We start from the raw sequence: 27,072 nt of genomic DNA on the forward strand, positions 1-27,072 counted from the left end.
GACTCTTCTTTGACTTATGAACATGGTCTCCTCTCTCCATAGGTCTTCGGGTCCAGGAATCCATCATTTGTTGCTTGTAGTCTTGCTTGGATCTTGCATAATCCTATATCACGACTTGTAGTGTGTCCTGAGGAAACTTGCTGAACTTTACTCCTGCTTTCCTGGGCTCTGTGGTGGGTTAATTTAATTAGTGTTTTCCTACACTCCCAGCACCCCTCTACACACTACACATGCCTAGGGGAGAATTCAACATTCACATTCCACTATTTTAGTGTATGGTTTGTGTTGCTCCTGGGCCCTTTGCAATCTATTATATTTTCTACTGTTTGCCCTATTCTATGACTGTTAACTTTCCTGATTTTGGTTACTAGTGTATATATTGTGTATAATGCTTACCTCCAGAAGGAGTATTGCCTCTAAGATATTGTTGGCCTTGTGTCACTAAAATAAAGTACCTTTATTTTTGGTAACACTGAGTATTGTCTTTTAATTTTGTATAAGTACTGTGTAATTATAGTGGTACTGCAGGAGCTGTGCGTCTCCTAGTTTACCCTTGGCTGCTCCGCTACAGCTACCCCTAGACAGCCTAGGCTCCTAGAACACTTCCTACATTTCACTAATAAGGGATAACTGGACCTGGTAAAAGGTGTAAGTACCTTAGGTACCCACTACAAACCAGGCCAGCCTCCTACATTCATTTGGGATCCAAGTCAGGGCATACACTAAGTAATCTGTTAAATTACGTCCCCTTTTGTAGGAAAATAAAGGCTAATGAATGTGCAGTACTGTCCAATTTTTCTTGATAATCTTACAGATAGTATTACTTTATGGACCAGAAGTAGAGACCAATGGGATGCAAATATTGATTTTTATTTGTTTGGAGGTGAATAAGGCCTCTTGAGGGCAATACCAAGCCCTTTCTAGAGATAGAGACTAAGCACTTTGGATACCCTCAGTGAAGTCATTTTTTTACAAGAACCTCCACTTCTTGCAAATAAGCTTTGCACCACTTGCAATTCCTATGGATTCGTGGGAATTGCCCAAAAGATAAGCCATCTTGTGAGGCCTTAGGATGACTGGATGAATACTGTGAAAGTGTGTTCCTTTTCCGTTGGTTTATGATATAGTGATATGCCTAGTTTCCCTTCTTCTGCATGAATGGTGAGTCCAAGAAATTATTAGGTTTGGCATCAAAAGCAAAAGTCGGTCATGTATGTTTGTTATTCAGACAATGTATATAGGAAGAGAGAGAGTCCTTACTGCCCCTCCAAAGAAACAAAATATCATTGATATGTTGCTTACATAAGGGAACAATAGCAACAAAAAGGATTATTAGGTGTAAGTGCCATTGAATGTTCAATGGTATCTACACAGAGGACAATAAAATTAAGGGGGCCCATTGAAACTCATTTCTTCTGTATATAATATATCTTTATACACAAATTAGTTCTGTTTAGGAGTTCGGGCATTAGTGGGTAAGGGTCTAGTGTTTAACAAATTCTCAATGATGGTAAGTTCCTCTTGTTAATGAATATTGTTGTATAAATATTATATGTCATTCCCCACCAAAAGGACAAGAATTGCATCAAATTCCATGCCTTAAATAGTACAAATAAGATCCCTGATGTAAGTGTTAGACAGCGGTACAAACTCTTTAATAAAGGAATCAATGTATTTGATCAAGGGTTTCAAAATGCACCCACAACCTGACACAATTGGGTGACCCTGGCACTTGGTGCTATTTTATTGATTTTAGGTAATGTGTAAAGCACATGCATCCATAGGCTTCAGTTAATGAGGAATAAACACTCCTTTTTACAAATGATTCCTAAATCCAGAGCTCTTTTTGTGGTCTCTTGGATCTGCTCACTGATCTGCGTAAGTGGAATGATACGAAGGGGACAATAGTGATCTGTATTTGATTACTGTTACTTTATCTCTGAATCATATTTGGTCTGATCCATGTTAGCATGTTTGTCAATCACCTCATGGTTATTTGTTAGAGCAATCAAGGACTGTTTCTCCTGTAAAGATAATTTATGTGGTATGTATTCATGTGATTGTTTCAGTTCCATGATCTCCCATAGAACTAATTTCTCAAAGGCTAAGATTTCATGTGGCATTAAGGAAGAAGGGGGATTGAATGTGGAAGGAGTACTAAATTGGGATGAGGAAATGTCCTGATCACTAAGTTTAGTTGCCCAGGGTATACTAGAGGGGAATTGAGCTGAAAGGTCAGACCTTACACGTTTGTCTCACTTAATGAATTAGAGGCAAACAAGAGATCTGGAGGACAGCAAACCTCAACTCATGGTCACTTCTTGGTGTGGGATAAGGCTGATACAACGGAATGCAGCATCCACAGGGGACACCAGCGAGAATCATGTGATGGCAACTCAGGACTTTATAGAAATGGAGGCATGCTAACCTACGGAAAAAACAGAGAGCAGACATCTGGAAAAAGGCAAATTATGGATCAAAATTGAATCAATCAGTGTTAAGGGGCAGAATGACCTAATAAGAAGAATCTTGGCTTGGAGCTATTTAAACACTTCTCAAGAAGACATCATGGCCTTCATTACAACCCTAGCGGTAAATCCCGCTTACCACCGCGCAGAAGTCCGCCAACATACCGCAGCGGCTGCGGAATTCCGCTACAGGTATTACGACCCACAGCCCGGAATCCGCCACAATACAGACATCCATGCAAGTCCGCCACACCAAAGGTCAGTGATAAACTGGCGTTAACAAAACTGACACGTCACACCGACAGGAATACGCCCACAGTATCACGACCCATGAATCAATGCAGTGGTCTTTCAACCGCGGTAATCCATTGGCGGTACACACCGCCGCGCTCAAAATACACACACACTAACAAAACACAACCAAATTGGACATTTCGAAATACACACACCTGATACACATACACACACCACACCCACACACCCAAGCCAATATAAAGCACACACCCACATCACCCACAAACCCTTACTACCAAAATTTTTAAAGCAGGCCACAGAGAGACAGTACCAAAAACAACACAAGCATCCACAGACACACACACCATCACTTACGCAACATCCACACACCTCAAACAACACACACCAACACACCCCCTCACAGATCACAACAGACACCACCTCACACATCACCCACACCACATCATGGCACCTCAACGACGCCTCAACGACACCCCAGGTTCTCTGAGGAGGAGCTCACAGTCATGGTGGAGGAAATCATCTGGGTAGAGCCACAGCTATTCGGGTCACAGGTGCAGCAGACCTCCATTGCAAGGAAGATGGAGCTATGGCGCAGAATCATCACAGGGTCAACGCAGTGGGACAGCATCCAAGAACACTAGATGACATCAGAAAGAGGTGTAACGACCTACAGGGGAAGGTGCGTTCCGTGGTCTCAAGACACCAGATTGCTGTATAGAGGACTGGCAGTGGACTCCCCACCTCCTCCCCCACAACTAACAAGATGGGAGTAGCAAGTCTTGGCTATACTGCATCCTGAGGGCCTCGAAGGAGTAGCAGGAGGACTGGATTCTGGTAAGGCAAATCTTTACTACTATACCCCCCCACCCTACCTGCATGCCATCACATACTCCCACCCTAACCCTCACACCCATCACCCCAACAACCCATAGATACCCCACCAACACAACCCACACATCCCAAAACCAAGCCCTGCATGTGAAACCAATGCATGGACACCCATCACCCAAGCATGTCCACTACAGAGACTCACTCATGCCCCAACATCACCAATCACACACGGGCCAAGCCAATAATGCAAGCACTGGAGTAGAAGGTCAACCACCCATTGCACATGATGGCACACACAGATACAATAATTATGCATTTACACCCCAACAGGACCCCTGCCCAACCTCACCGGACAGGAGGTGCCAGACATATCCAGTCCCCCCACAGAAGAGGCCCATAGTCATGACAGCAGCTCTGCACAACTGGATCAAGATGACCAGCCCGGCCCATCTGGGACCTCGGGACAGTCGGTTCCCCTGACGCTGTCACAAGCCACCACAGAGCCTCCCCCCTCAGGAAATACCAGCACAGCACCCACGCTCTGTCCCCAGGACACGTCATTCAGCAGTGTGTCCACCACTATAGGGAACCCAGGAAAACCCACCAACCCAAGAAAATCAGTGACCTGGGGGCAGTGGCAGTGGGCACACGGTTCAGGAGATAGAGGCACAGGATAACAGGGAAACTGGGAGGACTGCTGTGCCACAGTGGGAGGACAGGCCCAGGGAACCCACTCTCCATGAGGCACTCTCCAACATCATGGGAGCTTACCATCATTCCCAGGAGACGGTGGCAACAGGACTGGCCACGTTTCAGGAAACCCAGCGGCTGCAGGAGGAACACTATCTTGGGATCAGGGACGACTTGAAGTCCATTACCACCACCCTGGTCACCATTGCAGGGGTGCTGGCAGACCTCGCCAACGCCAGGAGGAACACAGTGGTACAACAAGGGGCCCCTGACACTAGCCTGGACAATGAACAGCCCTCCACCTCCGCCGGCGCTAGTGGACAGGAGGCACCACCACAGGAACAACAGAATACCATCACCCCACCCCCTGCAGATGAAGAACCACCCGCAAACGGTCCCTGAGATCCAGGAACAAGACAGAAAACATTGCCAAGACCCCCGCCGGGAAATGAGACCCCCCTGAATATCACCCTGTCCATCCCTAAACAGCCATTGCTCCACTTCCTATGCCCCTTTGGACAATGCACCTGTAAACCAAATAGACTGGACTCTGCCATGGACATTCGTCCACCCTCACCCCAGCCCATTTTACAACCCCCTCCACTTATTTGCACAGGAATAAACACACTTCAATCACAAAACAATCTGGAGTCAGTCTGTGCTTTCACAAATGTGTAATTGCAATAACTATGGAAAATAGCAATGTCAATTTACTTGTTCACTTACCAATGTAACACAGCTGTAGGCCAGCAGTAAACATAGCAGAGGGCACAAAGTGGGACCCAAATCTGTGAAATGGAAAGTCAAAGTGACAAGTCAGGGTCCATACACTAAGTGAAAATGACACACTTATGCTAGTTCCAACATTAGAATGAGATGTGGGAAGCATCTTCTTACCTGTGTCTCACTGGAAGTATTGCCTGATGATGTTGTTTCTGTTGTCGATATCCTCTTCTTCTCCCTCCTCTTCTTCACTGTCCACAGGCTCTACAGCTGCCAGAAGAGCACCATCTGGCCCATCCTCCTGTAGAAAAGGCACCTGGCATCGCAAAGCCAGGTTGTGCAGCATACAGCAGGCCATGATTATCTGGCACACCTTCTTCGGTGAGTAGTAGAGGGATCCACCTGTCAGATGGAGGCACTGGAATCTGGCCTTCAGGAGGCCGAAGGTGCATTTGATCACCCTCCTAGTTCGCCCATGTGCCTCATTGTAGCGTTCCTCTGCCCTTGTCCTGGGATTCCTCACTGGGGTCAGTAGCCATGACAGGTTGGGGTAACCAGAGTCACCTGCAAATGTGGAGGGACAACTGTTAGACACACACTAACCCTTAGGGACAACCCCATACCCAGACACCTATGTCAACTGTATTGGGACCTTGACCTCCCTATTAGCCACACACTGTGCCTCTGGAGTTGGCCCATCACATAAGGGATGCTGATATTCCTTAAATTGTAAGCATCATGCACAGAGCCAGGATACTTGGCATTGACATGGGAGATGTACTGGTCTGCCAAACACACAATCTGCACATTCATTGAATGGTAGCTCTTCCGGTTTCTGTACACCTGTTCATTTCTGAGGGGGGGACGACAAATGCCACATGTGTCCCATCAATGGCACCAATGATGTTAGGGATATGTCCCAGGACATAGAAGTCACCTTTCACTGTGGGCAAATCCTCCACCTGAGGGAAAACGATGTAGCTGCGCATGTGTTTTAGCAGGGCAGCTAACACGCTGGACAACACATTAGAGAACATTGGCTGAACATCCCTGATGCCATGGCTACTGTTGTTTGAAAAGACCCACTGGCCACGAAGTGGGGTACAGACAGGACCTGCACTAGAGGGGGGATTCCTGTGGGATGGCGGATAGCTGACATCAGGTCTGGCTCCAACTTGGCACACAGTTCCTGGATTGTTGCACTGTCAAGTCTGTATGTGACCAGGATGTGTCTCTCTTCCATTGTTGACAGGTCCACCAGGGGTCTGTACACCAGAGGATGCCGCCATCTCATCACCAGCCCCAGCGGACGTGCCCTATGGAGGAGAACAGCGAGCAGAGAGTCATCCAACACTGAGGTATCACAATGTTTTATTTTCAGAAACCTAATTAATCCGCATTGTGCCGGTATCTGTCTATATTCCTGGCCTAGATAGGTGTGACGCAGTTTACATCCAATCCATGTGGCCTCATGAAATGGCGGGTGCCTGATCTGTAAGGTGGGACAAGGGGATATGAGGTAACTGCGCTGACGTTGTACACCGTCGCGGTGGGCGGTCGAAGACAGCGGTGCAATTCAGCATTGGTTAATTTAGGGCCCTATGGGTCCCAGGAGCCAATAACGATGTATGCCGGAGGTGACGGTACGCACCGCCACGGACGTGACCGCCATTTTCTGTCTGGTCACTCACTTGATACCTGACCTTCAACAGGAGAGGACCTACACTGCAAGTGCTGCTGTGACCTCAGTCTGGAAGCTACAATGGCTCATGTGTCTGGGGAAAGGGCCCCTGCCTTCACTTCGGAGGATTTGGAGAAACGAGTGGATGGGGTTTTCCCCCCGTATACGCAACTTTACGGTCCTCCAGACAAACAGGTGAGTACACTGTGAGCATGCTGCATGGGCAATGCCTGTTTTGAGTGGTGTGGATGGAAGATACATGGGCGGGCTGAGGCCTGCATGTGCAGATGGGGAGTGTATGTGCATCAGGGCAAGGGTTGGAACTGGGGGGCAATGAGTATGATGGTCCGGACAGGTAAGTAATTTCCTTTTCCCCCTGTACCATTCCTCTAGGTCAGCGCCCACCAGAAGAAGGGTATTTGGCGTGCCATCGCCAAGGACGTCCGGACCCTGGGGGTCTACCACAGATGGAGCACCCACTGCTGTAAAAGATGGGAGGACCTGCACCGCTGGAGCAAGAAGATGACAGAGGCCCAGCTGGGGATGGCCTCCCAACGTGGGAGGGGTGCCTGTCGCACCATGACCGCCCTGATGTTCTGTATCCTGGCGGTGGCGTGTCCGGAGTTGGATGGGTGCTTGAGGGCATCACAGCAACCACAATGGGGTGAGTACACTCCCATTCAGCTGAGTCTGCGCGCATTACGAGGTGTCTGGGTGGGGGAGGTGGGCAGTGGGTTCCCCTAGGCCAGACGAACTTGGTAGGCAAGGTCCCTTGTGACGCAGGCTGTGTGGCACCCCAACCCCACCAGTGGGAAGAGCCATCTACATCTAGTCAGGCTCCTGTGACTTCCAGGTGTGCAGCAATTGGTCTTAGGCCTCGTACCCCATGGTCAGCTGAAATGTCTATTGACTGTTAGTGCATTGCGTAGTGCAGAGGGCTGCTCCATGCGTGTTGTGTCCGCCAACGGTAGTGGTGTTGCATGCACTGAACATGTCTTTCTTCTGTCTCCCCCCCCCTTTTTGTGGTCTCCCTGTTCTTGTGTGCAATAGCATCATCAGGCGGAAGAGCATCTGCACCAGAGCAGGAGGGAGCTGCAACCCACTTGGCCCTTGAGGGCGAAAGCCACCAGTGGGATGGAGGCCGAGGGGAGCTCAACTGTGGGGACAGGAGCAGACAGCTTTGACAGCGACTCCTCCTCTGATGGGAGCTCCGTTGTGGTGGAGGGCACCTCTGTGCCCACCGCATCAACAGGTACAGCCGCCACCCCGCCTACCAGCACTGCCCTCCCAGCAGCCCCTCAGCGTGTGTTCCATGCCCGCTCACCCAGGAGGGTGGACATCTTCTTCGCCCCAGGCACCTCAGGCCCTGCCCCAATCATCCCTGCTGCCCTCAGTAAGGAGGCTATTGACCTCCTGAGATCCCTCACTGTTGGGCAATCTACCATTGTGAATGCCATCCAGGGTGTCGAGAGGCAGTGCAACAAACAAATGCATACTTGGAGGGCATTCATTCTGGGTAGATAGCCCAACAGAAAGCATTTCAGGCTCTGGCCTCAGCACTGGTGGCAGCCATTGTCCCTGTGTCCAGCCTCCCCCCTCCAACTTCCTCCACCCAGACGCAATCCCCTGTACCTCAGCCTATCCCAAGCACACCATCAGACCAGCATGCACACTCATCAACACACAAGAGTGGCTCAGGCAAACATAAGCACCACACATCCCACAGGCACTCACACAAGCACCATCCCCATGCAGACACACCAACATCCACAGCCTCCACTATGTCCCCCTCCTCCATGTCCTCCTCCTCCCTCCCAGTCTCGTCTCCACTCACACCTGCATGCACTACATCCTCAGCCACTGCCTCCATCACCAGCACGCCCATCACCACACACCGCACACGAGCAATCACCACCCCAACAACCATGCACACATCCCCAGTGTCCTGTCCCAGTGTGTCAGTGAGCCCTCCTCTCAAAGTACACAAACGCAGGCACACACCCACCCAACAGCCATCCACCTCACAACAGCCTCCGGCCCATGCACCTTCACCCAAATTCAGCAGACATACACCTCCTACAACCACTACCTCTACCTCTACACCGCCGCAAGCACGGCCACAACAGACACCACCGCAAGCACCGCCACCGGCCCCGCGGTGTCCTCGGACACAGGCACCACCACTGACATCGCTACCATCCCCAGTGGTCAGTCGTCTGAGGCTGGAGAAGAGTTCCCGGACCCTGGGGATCTTCCATGAGGCATGACATCCATCACTGTTTGCACCTGCAGGTGGAAGGTGCAGCCGCAGCAGTGTGGGGTATGTCGTTGCCTCCATGGCGTATCATGCTACCTCAACCTCGCCAATCTCGTGGCACGCACACCCAGGTGAGAGAATTGTACCGGGCACACTGCACGTGGAGCACTCTGGACACCATGCCCCCTCCAGAACCAGTGGAGAATGACATCCACTACCTCAGTCCTTGGCAGGATGAAGCACTCTGGGCACCATGCCCCCTCCAGAACCAGTGGAGAGATACATCCACTACCTCAGTCCTTGGCAGGATGAAGCACTCTGGGCACCATGCCCCCTCCAGAACAGTGGAGAGATACATCCACTACCTCTGTCCTTGGCAGGATGAAGCACTCTGGGCACCAGGCCCCCTCCATAACCAGTGGAGAATGACATCCACTTGAGAGACTGTGGCATTGCACTCCCCAGGATAAAGCAGTGAGCAAACCACCCACTGGAAAGACTTGTGAGACTGTGGCTTTGCACTCCCCAGGATAAAGCAGTGGGCAAACCACCCACTGGAAAGACTTGTGAGACTGTGGCTTTGCACTCCACAGGATACATCAATGGACGTGGAGCCCCCTCGTGCAGCAGTGGCGTTGTGCGTTCATCAGGCTGAGGTGCCCCCCCTCTACCTCCCCTAAGGGGCCTGTATATTTTCGATCTGATGGCCCAGCGGTGTTCTCTCCTATTCAAGTCAGGTATCATGTGTGGGCCTTGCCCATGCATTTTGGGCCCAGTGGTCCACAGACAATGATTCGTACACTATCCGGAGTTGTGTAGTTGGTGTACATTTTTGTATATACTGAATTTGGACTTTTGAATACTGGATTTTTCTTGATTACAATGGTTACAATCATTTCCTTTTGTCCCTGCGTTCTTCCAGGGGGCGGGGGGAGGTGTATATGTAATGTTGCTGCATGTATTTGTGTGTCTGTTGTTGTGTGTGGTGGTGAGGGTGGGGGTGTTGCGTGTTGCGTGTGTGTGTCACTGTGTTTCCTCCCCCCTCCCCTGTGTTGTAGGCGCAGTACTCACCGTGGTCGCCGCTGCCGCCGTTCGTACCCCTTATAGAAGAGGAGGTAAACCAACATGAGCAGTACGTGTAGTTTGGGCTCCATGGCATCCTGGTTCCTCGTTGGGTGTCGTGAGGTGAGTGTGTTCCCTTCTGTGTACTGTTTCCGCCGTGCTTTTGATCGCGTTGGCCGCCTCCCCCCCCCCCGGAAAAGGTGGCGGATAGGCCTCTTGTAATAGGGTGGGCGGTACTTTGTCTTCCGCCTGTCTGTTGGCGGTGACCACTGCACTGTTTGTTTCTACCGCCATGGCGGTTGGAGTATTAAAGTGGCTGTCTATGTTGGCGGTTTCCGCCACAGTTGTAATCCCATTTTTTTTTCCACCAGCCTGTTTGCGGTATTACCGCCGCTTTAACACCGACTGCCAGGGTTGTATTGAGGGCCCATATGTCTTCAAGAAACATATTTGTGAGGAGCAGATCAGCATAGCCTAAAGCATAGGGCAGTGATTTTTAACCTGTGCTCTGTGGACCCCTAAGATCGTTAACACCTACCTAGGGGGTTTGTGACTGTTGAGAAAAGTACATTATATTAGCTGATTAATAAAGTATATATAAAGAAGTAAAATGTAAGGAAATTGGAAACTAAAAACTAATCTAGTCAGCTTTGCTTGTTTCATGGGAACAACACAAGTACAGCAAACAGAATACTGTATGAGCAATGGCTTGCATCAACTGAAGCACCAACAAAAGGAGAGCATACTTTAGGAGCAAAAAAGACAAAGCGAGATGCTAAATCTTGCATATCGCTGTGCCTGTTAGAATTAAATTACAAATTTCGAAAAGCTCTAAACTTGCCAATAAAATTAAAGTTTTGATATTACAATACTTAAATTAAATAAAATCTTCTGCCATTTGTCAACGTATTTGATGTGTACTAATTTCTGTATTTTTTGGTATTATTTTAAGATTAAAATTGTAGAAATTGCTTAGGCCGGCATCCCTGTCTTCCAATAACACTTCAGTGGGGGTGCATGGATTCCAGTAATGATTCAGCAGAGGTCCCTAGATTCTAGTAATGATTCAGTGGGAGGCCACAGAGGTCAAAAGGTAAAGAACCGCTGGCATAGAGCATACCCAACTGCTTTTACACCTGTCCATGGTTTGGTGTAAAGATTATGGAGTGACAGTTTTTATGAAACAAGACCTTCCATTTATATTTGAAGAAAAAAAATATGGATATGGAGGAAATATACTTGACCCTTGAGGATTTATTTTACAACAGGACAATGATTAGAGTCATAATATACACCACACACACTGCACAAGACACCTGCTTAAGAAAATTCCTAGATAACCTAGTAACATTCGCAAATGGAGATATTATCATCACAGGAGTCTTTAATGAAGTTTAGGACTTACAGACAGATAGCGCGAACAAAGGCATAAGGCACATATGAGCCTTCTCAAAAATACAAAATAGGCAAATGGGAATTGGGATTAAAAGGCCTATGAAAGAAGCCACACACAGATGATGAAGAATAACCATACTATTCACAGGTGCACCGCTCCTACTCAGTCACTGTTTATAGACAGGTAAGCAATGCATTGGCCTCAGGAACAAAATCATCTGATTTAAGGACAATATTGGTCTTGGATCATGTACTGATCCACAAAGAGACACACATAGATCAAGACAATAAAATAGATTATGGAGAATGCACCTATAAATCCTGATAGATTTGCTTTTTATTGAAGAAATAGGGCAAATATAGAGGAGAACTTCCCCAACTGGGAAGTATGGAGTACAGGAGCCTGGCACGTTTTTAAGTGACTGATCTGAAGATAATGTATGTCTTTCTCAGCCCACAAGGGGACATTATGATTGCTACAAGCAAATAATGTTAGAAGAGGCCCTATGTAAAACCAAAACTGAATATAGTTACCTCTTCATATAGTCATCCTGAAAGGTATTAGTGATTAAAGGCCAGTTATGCAGTATCTATGCAAATACGACCAGGACTGCCCTATTGCATATAGAGCAAAGGATGTATGTGATTGAGAATGAGGTGGTAACACAATTGGAAAAGACCCTAAGAGGGAAAAAAAGAGATTGCATTAACAAAATTGGTTCTGTCAATGGGAGGATCATAGTGAAGGACAAATTAGAGTAAATGTACAAATTTTACATCTCATTATATATAAGGAGTGACTGCTCTACTTCTCACTAGGAGGATTACATTGAGGAGCCTAAATTACCCCAAATCACAGATCTTCAGAGGGTAAAACTGGGTTCTCTGATTGGGGAAGAATATGATAGGGAAGCTCAAAAAAACACTTAAAAACAATAATGCTCAAGGGTCTGATTGGTTCAATGCACATTCTACCAAATATGTGTCATTAAAAAAAAAACGAACTCACTAATTTACCTAACTGTTGTGTAGACAAGGGGGAAATAACTCCCTTGACAATTAAGGTTCTTCCTAAACCATGTAGAAATAAAAAGAAATGCTCCTCATACAGTGCCATTGCTCTCCTAAATGTGGATTTAAAACTGTACTACTAATTAATAAATAATAGTGATAAGAAAAGAAAACTATCCTCCCCAATACTGATATATCCTTACTAGAGTGGTTTTGTAAGTGGCTTCCATGATATAACGTGAACGCTGTAGAGGTGGTCAAAAAGGTGAACAAGAAAAATATGGCAGTAATGCTAATCTCAATGCTGAGGAAGCTTTTAACTGGTTGAAAAGATCTGTTTGCAGAAGGTGCTTTCATGGATGAGCATGGGCCCTAACTATTTAAAGATGTTAGTGGCTATTACAAGCAACCTAAAGCAAGGATGTCCCTTATCACAGTCAGTTTAACTGGATAGGGGAACACAGCATGGTGCTTCTTCTTTCCGTTAGTATTGCTACAAGCTTATAACCACTGGCATGTAAGAAAAGAGGGTCGTGAAACAATAGAGGGAATCAGTTTAGGAAAAATAAACAGAGGTCATTTTTAAGTGAGTGGTGTTTTTGTCACATTGGGATGTCTCTAAGCATTATTAGCAGCAGTAGTCCACCAACTGGAAGAATTTGATGCAGTAGCAAGGTGCAAGGTAAATTTAGATATGTCTGAAGTAACAGATATGTTGTTAACCCTAAGATAGAAAGAAATAATGAAACCTTATATACATTTAAATTAGCACGAGACCAGGACACACTAAGTATTTGATCACACCGCCCCCAATACCAGAATTATTTAAATCCACTTATCAAACTTTAATTGGTTCAATTACAAAAAAACTTAATGAAATTTCCACCACAATATCTTCTGACCAAGGTGAAAAATGTCATAAATATTAATATATTTCCCAGGCTTTTGTATCTTTTTCAGGTATTATCAATCTCTTTAGAAATACTTATTTTGGAACAAATGCAGAAACAAATAACATTTTTTGGGAATAAAGGTAAACCAAGGATTTCAACTCGCCTGTTAGAGTGTGGGGGAGGGCGGTATGACACAATCTGATCTGTGCACCTACTACGATCCCAAATTGCCATGGATGATAACAAAGTGGTCAAGAGTGGACTCAGAAAAAGCCTGGGCACACATGGATCATTCAATAACATTTAAACCTCTCTTTGACATTATATGGTGGGGACTGCCTGATGTGTTTTAAACACCCCGTGGCTACAACACTAAACATAAGAAAACAAGCAATAGGACAGAAAGAGCTAACCACGTCCTGTTTGCCATACACACTGATCCATTTTAGCAGTGCTTTCTCTCTGGTTCTAAATGAGAGTAACTTTCAAATATGGAGAGACAGTAGGTGCAGAATGATGTTGGGTATGTTCACAAATGGGGTATTCAAGTCCTTCAACCTAGGTAAACATAATTTTGTATAGACAAAAATGAAAGGCTACATTAATCACATGTACGACATTGGGTCCTACACCACATGCATAAAGCTACTGGATAAGTGAGAGGATACAACAAAATATTAGACTCAAAATGACAATCTCATCCTTGTATGCTGCCCTTCCCGATGCATCTTTGCACTCAGACTGGTCCCATATGTTATGTTTGAAAAGAATATCAGAAAAATATATCATGATACAATAACATTGTTGTAGGAATACTGAGATTTCAAAAATGTTGTTGGTATATATATCGCAGGTAAGTATATATTTTTCAGTCTTGTTTTTAATGTTGTCTTGAATGCTGGTATTTTATTTATATTTTGAGATTATGTTTATTAAAAAGTAGACATTTAAACTTTCAGTGATGAATTACTGCAAAAGTTACTAGACTTTTAAATCATGTATTATTTTAAAGTTATTATGTTTTCTGTATTTTTTAACACATGTTTATGGCTTTTTGAATGCAGATGGAACCTGGCCAAAGCTGGCATCCAGGTGGCTGGAGATTAAAGGCTCCAGAGTTCAGGGACTTTCTCCTTGAGGCCATGGACTCCTACCTCATGGTGGATGAGGGTTCAGTTAATTATCCATTGTGTTGGATATTGTTAAACTAAGATATTTTTGACAGCAATATTTTTGTCATTGATATTTGTGGGATTTTCTTTGGTTAAATATAGGTTAGCGATATTTTTGTTGTAATCAATTTTATTTTGACAATATTTTGGTGAGTCTATATTGTTTTGCACAATATTCTGTTATGAAACCCCATACAACAAAGTGGTACATGGCACTGGGCAAGAAAATCACATAAAAGCAACGGGAGACACTTAGACGGGACATACATAGAGGCTCTGTCCATTAAAAATAAGATATAACATTTTCCATGGCTGGTGTTATACACCATCTCGTCTAAAACATATATCCTAATGTCAATCTAGAATGCTGAAGGGGCCATGAGTAACATAGTACGGCATTGCATATATGGTGGGAAGACAAGAATGGTATGTGGCAGTGGCGTAGCCAGTGTGTCATGGGCCTAAATGACAGGAAAGAAATGGGCCCCCTGTTTGAATTGTGAAATTCAGCAATATCCAAGGATTGGCATGCCTCTCAGGTTTCTGGGCCCCATGCCACAGCACCTGCTACACCAATGGATGCTACGCACCTGGCTCATGGTTATGTAATGCATAGGAGCTGTGTAAATTGTTATAACCTTTAAATGGGGAAACAAAGATGACCCACTAGCTTCGAGGTGATACTTTAGCCTATGAACAATGTCAGGTTTGCGTCAAAAAGTATAAATATGGGCCCAAGTTTCTCTGTTATTTGTTATGCATATTTGGAATATCATAGCTGGTCAGCTCATTCCAGTGCTTCCTCTTTCAGGTTAACAACTGTTGCTTTTGTTGTTTTGAAGTCAGCTAGAGAGGATGATAGGAAATGTTTTTTTCCAGGTGAACAATTTGCTTGTCATTCTAAGCTTAGAACTTCATAATTTAGAGTGACATGCTCTTTGAATTTGCTTCCCCTATTCTGACATGCAAAACTCTGATTTGGCCTGTTTAGTCAAACAATTGATGAAAAACATACAAGCAAATATCAATGGGTTAAAATCCCAAGATAGGTGTAAGCAGGATTTTGTACCCAAATCAAAATTTGTGTGGCCCTTGGAAAGAAGGCATATGTAGGAAATAGGCCTGGATCTGGATGTCTGAGAAGGAGCTGCCCTTAGAAAACTGCTTTCTATGTCACTGCCTTGCGGGACAGCATTTCATGCTACAACCAGAGCTGCTGATTTTGGAACTGGGGAACCAGATTTGATTCTTGGCTTCGGCCCAAAACCCTGTGATTCTGGGCAAATCACTTAGGCCCGCCTTATGACATTGGCGGTAAATCCCGCTTACCCCAATGCTGACTGCCGCCAACATAACACGGCGGCGGCAGATAACCGTCAAGCATATTATGACCCAAACATACCAATCAGTCACTATACAGCCACACACACAAATCCGCCAGCCCAAAGGTCAGTGATAAACTAGCGGTAGCAAAACCCACACCGTTACGCCAACAGAACAACGCCCACAGCATTATGACCCACGAATCACCGCAGTGGACATTCAATGATGGTAAACCATTGGTGGTACATTCCGCCGCGCTCAAAATACACACACACATACAAAACAACACCACATTGGACAATTCAAACTACACACACCTGACACCCATACACACACCACATCCACACACCCACACCACTATAAAACACACACCCATCATACACACAAATCTTTATGACTAGAAAGAATTGCCACCAGAGAGAGACAGCAAGAGCACACACACAACCAAAGCCACATAACAACATCACCTATACACCATCCACGCACCTTACATCACAAACCCCAACACATCACCCCACACACCCTCACCCACACCACTCACACTACACCCATGGCACCACAACAACACCCCAGATTCTCTGAGGAGGAACTGAGGGTCATGGTGGAATAAATCATCCACCTAGAGCCACAGCTATTTGGAGGACAGATGCAGCAGATATCCATTGCTAGGAAGATGGAGCTATGGCGGAGAATCGAGGACAGGGTCATCGCCATGTGACAGCACCCCAGAACAAAGGACGACATCAGGAAGAGGTGGAACGACCTACGGGGGAAGGCACATTCCACAGCAGCAAGACACCAACTAGGTGTACAGAGGACTGGAGGTGGACCCCCACCTCCTCCCCCACAACTAACAACATGGGAGGAGCAAGTCTTGGCAATCATGCATCCTGAGGGCCTGGCAGGAGTAGGAGGAGGACTGGACTCTGGTAAGTCAACATTCTATTACTATCAGGCCAGGGTGGTCAGAACTCAGCCAAGCACCCCAGCCACCCAGTCCAGGGGCACAGTAGTGTCCACAGCTACACCAGGTGGGAGAGGATCCTGGGCACCAGGCAGCAGCACTGATAGGGTGCCTGCAGCTAATGCTGTAAGGAAGGGCAAGGGGGCACCCCCAGCTGCTACAAAGAAGGCCAAGGAGGCACCACCAGCTGCTGCAAGGAAGGGCAAGGAGGCACCCCCAGCTGGTAAAAGGGAGGGCAAGGAGCAATCCCCTGCTGCTGCCAAAAGGAGCAAGAAGCCATCCCCAGCTGCTGGCAGGAAGGGCAAGGGCCCTATACCAGCAGGCAAAAAAGACAGGAGGCCTGGTGCTAGGACTCAGTCAGAGGCCCCACCACCAACCATGGTGGTGCAGCAGTCCGAGGTTGCAGGGGATGGGCTGGAGCCTCCCCCCACCACTGCTAGCACCGCCACCAGCACCGCCACCAGAACCACCACTGACACCACTGAGCAGCCATCACTGCTGGCAGACAGTGTGTAGTCCTGCCTCCATGGGCTGTTGTGCGGCCTGGCCCCAGCAAATCCAGAGACTGTGACCTTGCACTCCCCAAGATCTGTATCACAGGGATCAATGCCTCCTCCAGAACCGGTGAAAGTAGTCACCCACTAGAGAGACTGTGGCCTTGCACTCCCCAGGACCAAGCACAAGACATGTTGCCCCTCCAGAGCATGTGGGCAAATCTCCCACTTGAGAGACTGTGGCCTTGCACTCCTCAGGACCAAGCACAGTGCATGTTGCCCCCTGCAGAGCATGTGGGCAAATCACCCACTTGAGACACTGTGGCCTTGCACTCCCCAAGACAAGTCAGTGGGCAAATCACCCACTTGAGAGACTGTGGCCTTGCACTCCCAAGGACAGAGTGATGGGCATGTTGCCCCCTCCAGGACCAGTGGTGTTCCATCTTCCGGGTGAGGTGCCCCCCCATTCCCCGTCTCCCTGAGGAGCCTGTCTATTTTCGACCTGATGCCCCTGCAGGGTTCTCTCTGTGTTGTTGCAGGAGTGAAGTTGGGCCTTGGACTTTGTGATGTGGCCCTTTGGCCCACTGACATTGAGGACTGGGCAGTGTTCCTTGCATTGTTAGTATGTATATACATTTTGATTTGGATGCACACATTTCACCTATATTTATCTTATTACAGCCTTTTTACACTATAGTAGTTGTACTTGCATTATTCCTGAGGGGTACGGGTGTATATGTAATGTTACTGCATCTGGTTGTGTGTGTGGTGTTGGGGGTGGGGGCTGCGTGTTAGGTGTGTGTGTGTCACTCTCTTTTTCCTCCACCCTCCCCTGTGTGCTAAGTGGCTTTACACACTATGGTCATCTTCGCCGGCATTGCTGTTCGTAATGGAGCAGAAGGTAGAAGAGCATGGGGAAGTCATGCAACCCGGGCTCCATGTCGGCATGGTTCTTCCTTGAGTGTCCAGAGGTGAGTTGTTTCCCTTCTGTGCAGTGTTCTGCCAGGCTTTTGATGTTGTTGGTACCGCCCCTGAAAAGGTGGCAGATTGGACTGCTATTATACAGTGGGCAGTACATTGTCTTCCGCCTGACTGTTGGTGGTTCCCGCCGTGGTGCCTGTTGGTTTTGCCCTGGCGGTCGGAATGTTAAAGTGGCGGTCTGTCTGAGCAGTTTCCGCCGTGGTCATAATTTCTAAGTTATTACCGCCGGCCTGTTGGCGGTATTACTGCTGCTTTATCACCAACTGCCAGGGTTGTAATGAGGACCTTAATCTTCCCATACCTACAAGAAATACATTGGCAACCCCATTAGGTCTTGCCTGCACAAGGGATTGGATTTGTCAATGTTTTTTTAGTCATGCTGCACAGCAGGGTGGTTGCTGTGCAGCATGGCTGAAAGTTATAAGAAGCATTTGCAATGCAATAGGTCTCACATATTTTGAACAAGTTAATTGTCATCTTTTGACAACAGCGCCCACAAGCAAAAACAAAAAAAAATGAGTGAAAGCTGAGAAAAGACGACTTAACAAAATAAAATTAGTTTAGCTTTAAAAAATAAAACTTTGCAATTTTGTTTGTCTTGCTGGGCAGATTGTTGCCAGTCACAACCCTTCTGTTTGCAGGGTGCTGGAAGTTAAAACAAAATAGTACCTCGATCACTCCGGGAGCAGCAGACGGGCACTAATTAAGTTGAATTAATTAATGATTGATCTCTGCTCCTAACAGGGGAATGGAAATTATGCCACACATGCCTCAATGAACTGTGAGGCTGTAAATAAGAGTGCCAGGCCAAACAACAAATGGTGAGCGACAGGCGGGGTCCAAGCCCTTTGCTGAAAACAACAGCGTTTCGCATACGAGATGCACGCGCAAGTACATGCACGCGCAGGCTCGACCCTTACAATGACTTTGAGACAGCCAATGTTGGGTGCATCATCGAGCTACTTTTGTGGTAGGCAGGGTGTGAGGCAACACAATGGCGTGGAGAGAGCTTTAACTGGGCCGGATGGGTCTACCTCACAGCACCTTTTTTATGACAGGAGGGTGTGGTAGGGCAACAGATATGGGTGGGGGTAACGAGGACCTTGGACACACTGGAATCCAAAATGCTGTAAGTATCCTGCAGAGCAAGTTCCTCTCCTCACAAGTGTGTTTGTAAAACTGGCAGTCGAGAAAATTTGCACAGGGCACGTGGGCCAACATCTCATAGGACTAAGCATAAACAACAAATTGTATTGTGGCTTTTTCATTAAGCAGCGTTTGAAGAAGCAGTTTCCTATCCTGTCTTAAGGTGTCAACTGGCTGTACTTATTTTTGTCTCAGTTACAAATCACGAAAATATGGCTAGTGTGCAAAATTCAAAATGGGTTAATGCGATCATCACCTATGTGGACAGAATCACATAGGTGATGATCGCATTAACCCATTTTGAATTTTGTCTTGGACCGCCAGGGTCACGAATGACGGAAGCACCGCCAACAGGCTGGCGGTGCTTCAAATGGCATTCTGACCGCGGCGGTAAAGCCGCAGTCGCCCTGCCGGGGCCGGCGGTATTCCGCCGCTTTTGCCCCGGCTGGGAGAATCCGCCAGGGCAGCGCTGCAGGGCCCGGCCAGCTTTTCACTGTCTGCCTAGCAGACAGTGAAAAGCGCGATGGGTGCAACTGCACCCGTCGCACCGCCGCAACACCGCCGGCTCCATTCGGAGCCGGCTCCTGTGTTGCGGCCTCATTCCCGCTGGGCCGGCGGGCGCTAACTTGGTTAGCGCCCGCCGCCCCAGCGGGAATGTTGGAATGGGGACCGCGGAAATTTGGCCGCATGGTGGCCAAATTGTGGTTTCCGCCTGGCGGGCGGCAGTAGCCGCCCGCCAGAGTTGGAATCACCCCCACAGTGTCCATGTACTGTAACAAGTCATGCACAAGACACTGTCATCATATCAAAATTGACTATATGAACTTCTACATAGTCCAAGCAACATGACAGGCAAATGCTTTCTGGGAAATATGTAGCAAATTGTGCTTTAAATGTGAAAAGAATGTGAGACTTTTAAAGTCACTAGATGCAGTAAGACAGACGGTGTACTGGAATTTGATCTGACATCATGCCAAAGTATCAAAGTGGGGACGAGCTATGCATCTAATGCCATACTAATGCATTGTTTTCAAAGTTTATACTTTACAACAGTGTTCATATCTGTTAGAAATGGGGTCTTTGGTTGGCAGTCAGTTTGCACTCTGTCCAAGCATGGACCCTCACTCTACTCAGGGCAATAGATATACACACGTAGATAACCTCTGCACACCCCCTTGGTAGCTTGGCACAAGTAGTCAGGCTAATCTCAAAGGCAATGTGTAAAGTATTTGTACCGACACACACAGTGATACAGTGTAAATACTACAAAATAGACATCACACCAGTTTAGAAAAATAGGGAATATTTATCTATATCAAAAAAGGCATACATGACAAAAATCCAAGATACAAATTTTCAAAGTAAAAAGAGTCTTACTACATAGAAAACAATGGAAACGTTGATTTTACACAAAGTACCTGGTTTGCGTAAAAAATAAAGCTGCACGAGTGAGTCTGCGTCGGAAAACTCAGCGATGCGTTGATTCCTTACTCACAAGTGAGGCTGTGCATCATTTCTTCTCCAGTCGGAAGAGAGCGATGCGTTGATTTCCAGACAGGGCACCTCTGATCTGCGCAGGTTCCAGATGACGTTGATGCCCAGCGACGATGCATGAGAAATTCTGGTCACACCGTGGTGGAAAATGACGCTGCAAGGGGTTTGCGTAGTTTTAGGCAGCCGCAAGCGGGTGTTGCATCGTTTCTCAAGCCGTGATGCAGGCGATGCATTGAAATCAGCCGCGAGGCAGGTGGCGCGTCGTTTTTCAGCCGCATTACAGGTGGTGCGTCATAATTTTGCCCGCAAGTCTCCCTGTGCGTGGATTTCCTTCCTTGTTCTACCAGCTTCACCTTTCAAGGGCCCAGGAACTGGATAGGGCACCACTTGGCAGGGCAGGAGTCTCAGCAGAGTGTACGGGTGCTGGCAGAGGAAGTCTTTGATGGCACTGAGACTTCAAAACAGGAGGCAAGCTCAGTCCAAGCCCTTGGAGATTCTTCATAATCAAGAATATACCACAAAGTCCAGTCTTTGTCCTCTTTCACAGGCAGAAGCAACAACTGCAGGATAGCCCAATAAAGCACAGTCACAGGCAGGGGCAGCACTTCTCCTCAGCTCTTCAGCTCTTCTACTTGAAAGAGGTTCCTCTTGGTTCCATAAGCAAATCTGAAAAATCTGGGTTTGTGGGTCCACTACTTATACCCCTTTCTGCCTTTGAAGTAGGCAAACTTCAAAGGAAAGTCTCTGTTTTTCACATGATCCTGCCTTGCCCAGGCCTGGCTTCAGACACACACCAGGGGTATGGAGACTGCATTGTGTGAGGGCTGGCACAGCCTATTTAGGTGTGAGTGACCACTCCTCCCTCCACTCTAGCCCAGATGGCTCATCAGGATATGCAGGCTACACTCCAGCTCCCTGTCACGGTGTCTTTTCCTCAGGATCTGCACGCTGCTTAACAAGAAGGCCCACCTCCCGGCGTCATCGACTCAGAAAGCTTTAATAGCACATAGTTATGATGAAGCCAGGCCGGGGGAAGTGAATTAAGGTAGGGAACAGCTGGGAGAGAGATCTGAAAAGGAAAAGGTTAGAACAAGCATGCATATACTCATTAATGACAATCAACTTCACCATTAGAGCCTTTGCATACATGCATCTCCATAATACCAGATTGATATTCTTTGTGCTTGGGCAATAGCATCTTCTGTAAATCACAACACCAGAATGAACTGAGACCTCAGAGTCCCAAGTAGACCAGAGTTTTAGACCATGGACACTCTCTTAAATATCTATCATAGAACCACTTATGCATTGATAAAACTCTAAACATTAGATCTCACTTTAGAAGACTAATACATTTTCAAACCATATAAAGCATCTTAATATGTATCTCACATATCATGCATCCTAAAACAATGAAACTGTGATTTCTTCATCTTTGAAACCCTTTTTGGATAAATGTTCTCCTGTACATGAAAAGCGCTTTATGTATTGAGCCAAGGGGGCTTTACTTTCTGTGAACTGAAGTGCTTTCAAATATTGTGACCAAAGCGCCTTTTTCTCCTCTGGACCTGAAGCGCTATGCCAATGCTCATTTATTCCTTTTGATTGAAGCGCTAAGTCAATGCGCTTTATTATTGTGCACTCAATTGCTTATTGATAGCGTGTTGCTGCCGTGAATTGAAGTGCTTTACTGAGCGCGTTTGCTGCCGTGAACTGAAGCGCTTTACTGAGCGCGTTTGCTGCCGTGAACTGAAGCGATTTACTGAGCGTGTTGGCTGCCGTGAACTGAAGCGCTTTACTGAGCGCGTTTGCTGCCGTGAACTCAAGCGATTTACTGAGCGCATTTGCTGGCGTGAACTGAAGCGCTTTACTGAGCGCATTTGCTGCCGTGAACTGAGGCGCTTTACTGAGCGCGTTTGTTGCCGTGAACTGAAGCGCTTTACTGAGTGCATTTGCTGCCGTGAACTGAAGCGCTTTACTGAGCGCGTTGGCTACCGTGAACTGAAGCGCTTTACTGAAGTGGTCTAAAACGCCATGCTCGTTAGGCTAGGGGAATGCTGAAAGTTAGGAAGAATCAACTCCCTTCTGACTTGGGCTTTTCACAACTTTAATGCCCACGAGTACGACCTACTCGTGTCTGAATTGCCAAATGGAATAACAGGAACCTTCAAGTTTCTGGCAAGCTGCCTTTGAAGAAATTCTGCTTTGCTCCAGAGGAAGGTCCCTTGAGGTCTAACTGCATCGAAGTCTTCAAAATAGTGAGTCACGAGGTTGGGTGTAGCTGGGCTTTATAGGCCAGCCACACCCCAAGATGGCTGCTGCCTCTAAAAACATGGGAAATGTAGTCCCTTCATAGAATAGCACTGGAAAGTGCATCTTGACCACCAATGGCCTGAACCTGCAGCTATGTGAGCTTTACCACAGGGCAAACGACGCTGCTGGCCATTCTTGGAACAAGCGGTGATGACCAGTGGTGGGCATAACTCACCACAAATCCGCACAGTAGACCTCCGGGTGGAACCTGGACCGTGGGCAGCCTTGATCCTGACATTACACCCCTCTCCCAAGCGCGGTCCGGGGCCTGGTTTTTCAGGATGGAGGAGAGGAAATCACTGCACCAAGCGTGGTGCATGGACATTTTTTGCAGGTTCCCAAGAGTCATTTTCTGGTCCATATCCTTTCCAGGACACCAGGTACCAAAGAGAAGACCCCCGATATTGGGAGTCTAAGATAGCTCGCACTTCATATTCCCAGTGTCCTTGGACTAAGAGAGGAGCAGGTTGTGTGACATTTGAGGGCAAAGATAGTTTAAGAAGTGAAGTGTGAAATACTGGGTGGATCTTCAAAGACAATGGTAACTTTAGTTTATATGTTACTGGATTCACTTGTCGTAAAACTTCATGGGGCCCTATGAATTTTGGATGGAACGTATTTTTATTTTTTAATACAAAGTTTTTTGTGGACAACCAAACTCTATCTTTGTCTGTATATTATATTTTTTCATAGCTTCATGGAGATTTGTTTGCAGATGTGACTGTACCTTTTTCATGTGCGTTAGCATGTCCATGACTGCCGGAATGGTTTGTGTTGAAGCCGGTAATGTGACTGGCAAAATATGTGGATGGCGACCATATAACCCATAGAAAGGTGTTGAGTTTATTGAGGAATGATGAGAGTTATTATAAGCCAGTTCAGCTAGCCACAAAAGATCCAACCAGGTTTTTGGAGATTTTGTTGCATTACATCATAAGTATTGTTTCAGGGTTTGGTTTAGTCTCTCTGTTTGACCATCCGTTTGTGGATGATAACTAGTAGACAAGGTCGAATCAATTCGTAAAGCCTTGCACCATTGTTGCCAAAAGCATGCAGAAAATTGTGTTCCTCTGTCAGAGAGAATGAATCTTGGAAGTCCATGAAGGCAAACAATGTTTTCTAGGATAATAGTTGCTAAGGTGTCAGAGGTTGGGAGCCCTTAACAAGCGATGAAATGGGCATATTTAGTAAGGCTGTCCACTACCACTAAATGGTTGTAAATTGTTTTATTTGCGGAAGACCAGTAATGAAGTCCATTGAAATATGTTCCATGGATGATTGGGAACAGGTAGAGGTATTAGTAGACCTTTAGGTCTGCTATGTTCGCTTTTGCATCTTGCACATATCTCACATGATGTCAGAGTCACCAGATCCTCGGGGTCTGTGTACGTTCCCAACATATCCACCACAAGACAGCTCCAATACTCTGATTAGAATGTCACAGAGACTAAGAGAGTCCAACTGGGGAAAAGGGGATTAGGTAGGGAACATCTGGGAAGGAGACCTGTAGGAAGGAAAAGGTTAAACAACACAACATCAGAATATAATCACATGGACTTTCACTAGACTATGGTTCTAAGTATTGTCTTACTGTAACCATGGATACTCTAAGAAGTGACTTTAACTTGACCTCAAGAACTCTGGGTACCTGGAGCAAATCAAGAATGATTAATGCAATGTTTTATATGAGCTTTTCATAACATCTCACAGAATGTCTAGAAATTCAAGAACCTTCTAGAATACTGTTTCAGAACAAACACTGCATTTTTAACATGAGGACTAAAGGCTATCTGAAAACAATCCCTGGAAAACAATTGGAATTGTACTAGGAACTTAATATGCACAAAGAACGTCACATTTAGTATTTGTCATCTTCACAGGATAAATATGTGTACTTCAAAAAACATTACACTTCAAAGTTTTTTGTATGGCCATGAAATGATCGCGCACACTGTTGCCGATCTGGACATCAGGTTTTACATGTGGGAAATGAATCGCGCACACTGCCGATTCCAACAAGAATATGTAAATGTTGTTAAATGATCGCGCAAGCCTTTGTCGATCTGAACACCAAGTCTTACATGCGGGAAATGAATTGCGCACACTGCTGATTCCAACAGGAATATGTAAATGCCATGAAATGATCATGCAAGCCTTTGCCAATCCAAACACCAAGTTTGACATGCAGGAAATGAATCGCGCCCACAGCCGATTCTAACAAGAATATGCAAATGCCATGAAATGATCGCGCAAACCTTTGCCCATCCGAACACCAAGTTTGACATTCAGGAAATGAATTGTGCACACAGCTGATTCTAACAAGAATATGCGAATGCCATGAAATGATCGTGCACACCTTTGCCGATCCGAACACCAAGTTTGACATGCAGGAAATAAATCGTGCACACAGCCAATTCTAACAAGAATATGCAAATGCCATGAAATGATCGCGCAAAACTTTTTCCGATCCGAACAAAAAGTTAGACATGCAGGAAATGAATCGTGCCCACAGGCGATTCTAACAAGAATATGCAAATGCCATGAAATGATCGCGCAAACCTTTGCCGATCCGAACACCAAGTTTGACATGCAGGAAATGAATCGTGCACACAGCCGATTCCAACAGGAATATGCAAATGCTAGGAAATGATTGCGCAAACCTTTGCCGATCCGAACACCAAGTTTGACATGCAGGAAATGAATTGCGCACACAGCCAATTCTAACAAGAATATGAAAATGCCATGAAATGATTGCGCAAACCTTTGCCTATCCGAACACCACAATTAACATCAGAGCAATGATTCGCGTACTCTGAAAGTTTCAAGAGTAGGTCCAAAAATTCAAGAGTCTTTTTAGAATGGGGTCGGGGGCCCAGCCCAACCTCCGTCTTACCACCCTGCTCAAGGATCACCAAGATAATGCGGGGCAGGCCTGGAACTTCGTTGTAGGCCTCTGGAACAGGAGCTCAGGAAATTGCTGCTGCTCTGCACCGGGACCTCTGAATAGTGAGCACGTGGAGCTGGGCTGGCTCCCTTATATAGAGTCTGGCCCGGCCCAGTCATGCTGCAGAGAAAGCTTCCAGAAGGTCCTAGAAAGGGACCACACCCTAACACACTCAGTAATTCTGCAGCAATACCGTTATTGCAAACATCATTAATAGTGTTTTTCAAGGTTAAAGTCTGCAATGCAAAAAGTTAACATACTGCATATAAACACAATGCATGAATTATGCTCTTGCATAAAGGCTGGGTTTTTGCATTTTCGTCACCCATAGATCGCGCACTGTCCTGATGTTGACACATGATTGTAACATTTTCTTAAGATCGTGAACGAATGTAGACCACCAAAAATACCTCTTCATGAGTTCTATTGTTTTTTTAGGACCTGGTTGACCTGCCAGGGATGACTATGTAAGCAATGAAAAGCTGTTTCTCTTAACTCCTCAGTAGGCAGGAAAACTCGAGATTCATGTAGCGGTAAACCTTCTTGAATGGACCTTTTGGTGTCTTGTTGTAACCACGCTTGAAACTTGGTGATATTACAATTTTTAAGAATAAGTTCAAAGAATTTCTCTGATGCTATTAAACACAGTACCTTTGAAAGCGTTATTGTTATTTGTTCGATATGAGTAATCGAAGAATCTTGCCTAGACAAAGCATCTGCCTTTTGATTATCAACTCCTGGTCTAAAGGTCACTATGAAATCAAATTCTGCGAAGAATAGCATCCATCTCAATTGTCTGGGAGTCAATAGTCTGGCAGAACTCAGATATTGTAAGTTTCTATGATCAGAATATACAGTTATGGTGTGTTTTGCTCCCAACAGATAATGTCTCCATTCCTTAAAAGCATTGCGAATTGCTAATAATTCTTTTTCAGCTATGGTGTAGTTCTGTTCCGCTTCATTCAATTTCCTTGA

Source organism: Pleurodeles waltl, chromosome 9, assembly GCF_031143425.1.
Source record: "Pleurodeles waltl isolate 20211129_DDA chromosome 9, aPleWal1.hap1.20221129, whole genome shotgun sequence".
NCBI lineage: Eukaryota > Metazoa > Chordata > Amphibia > Caudata > Salamandridae > Pleurodeles > Pleurodeles waltl.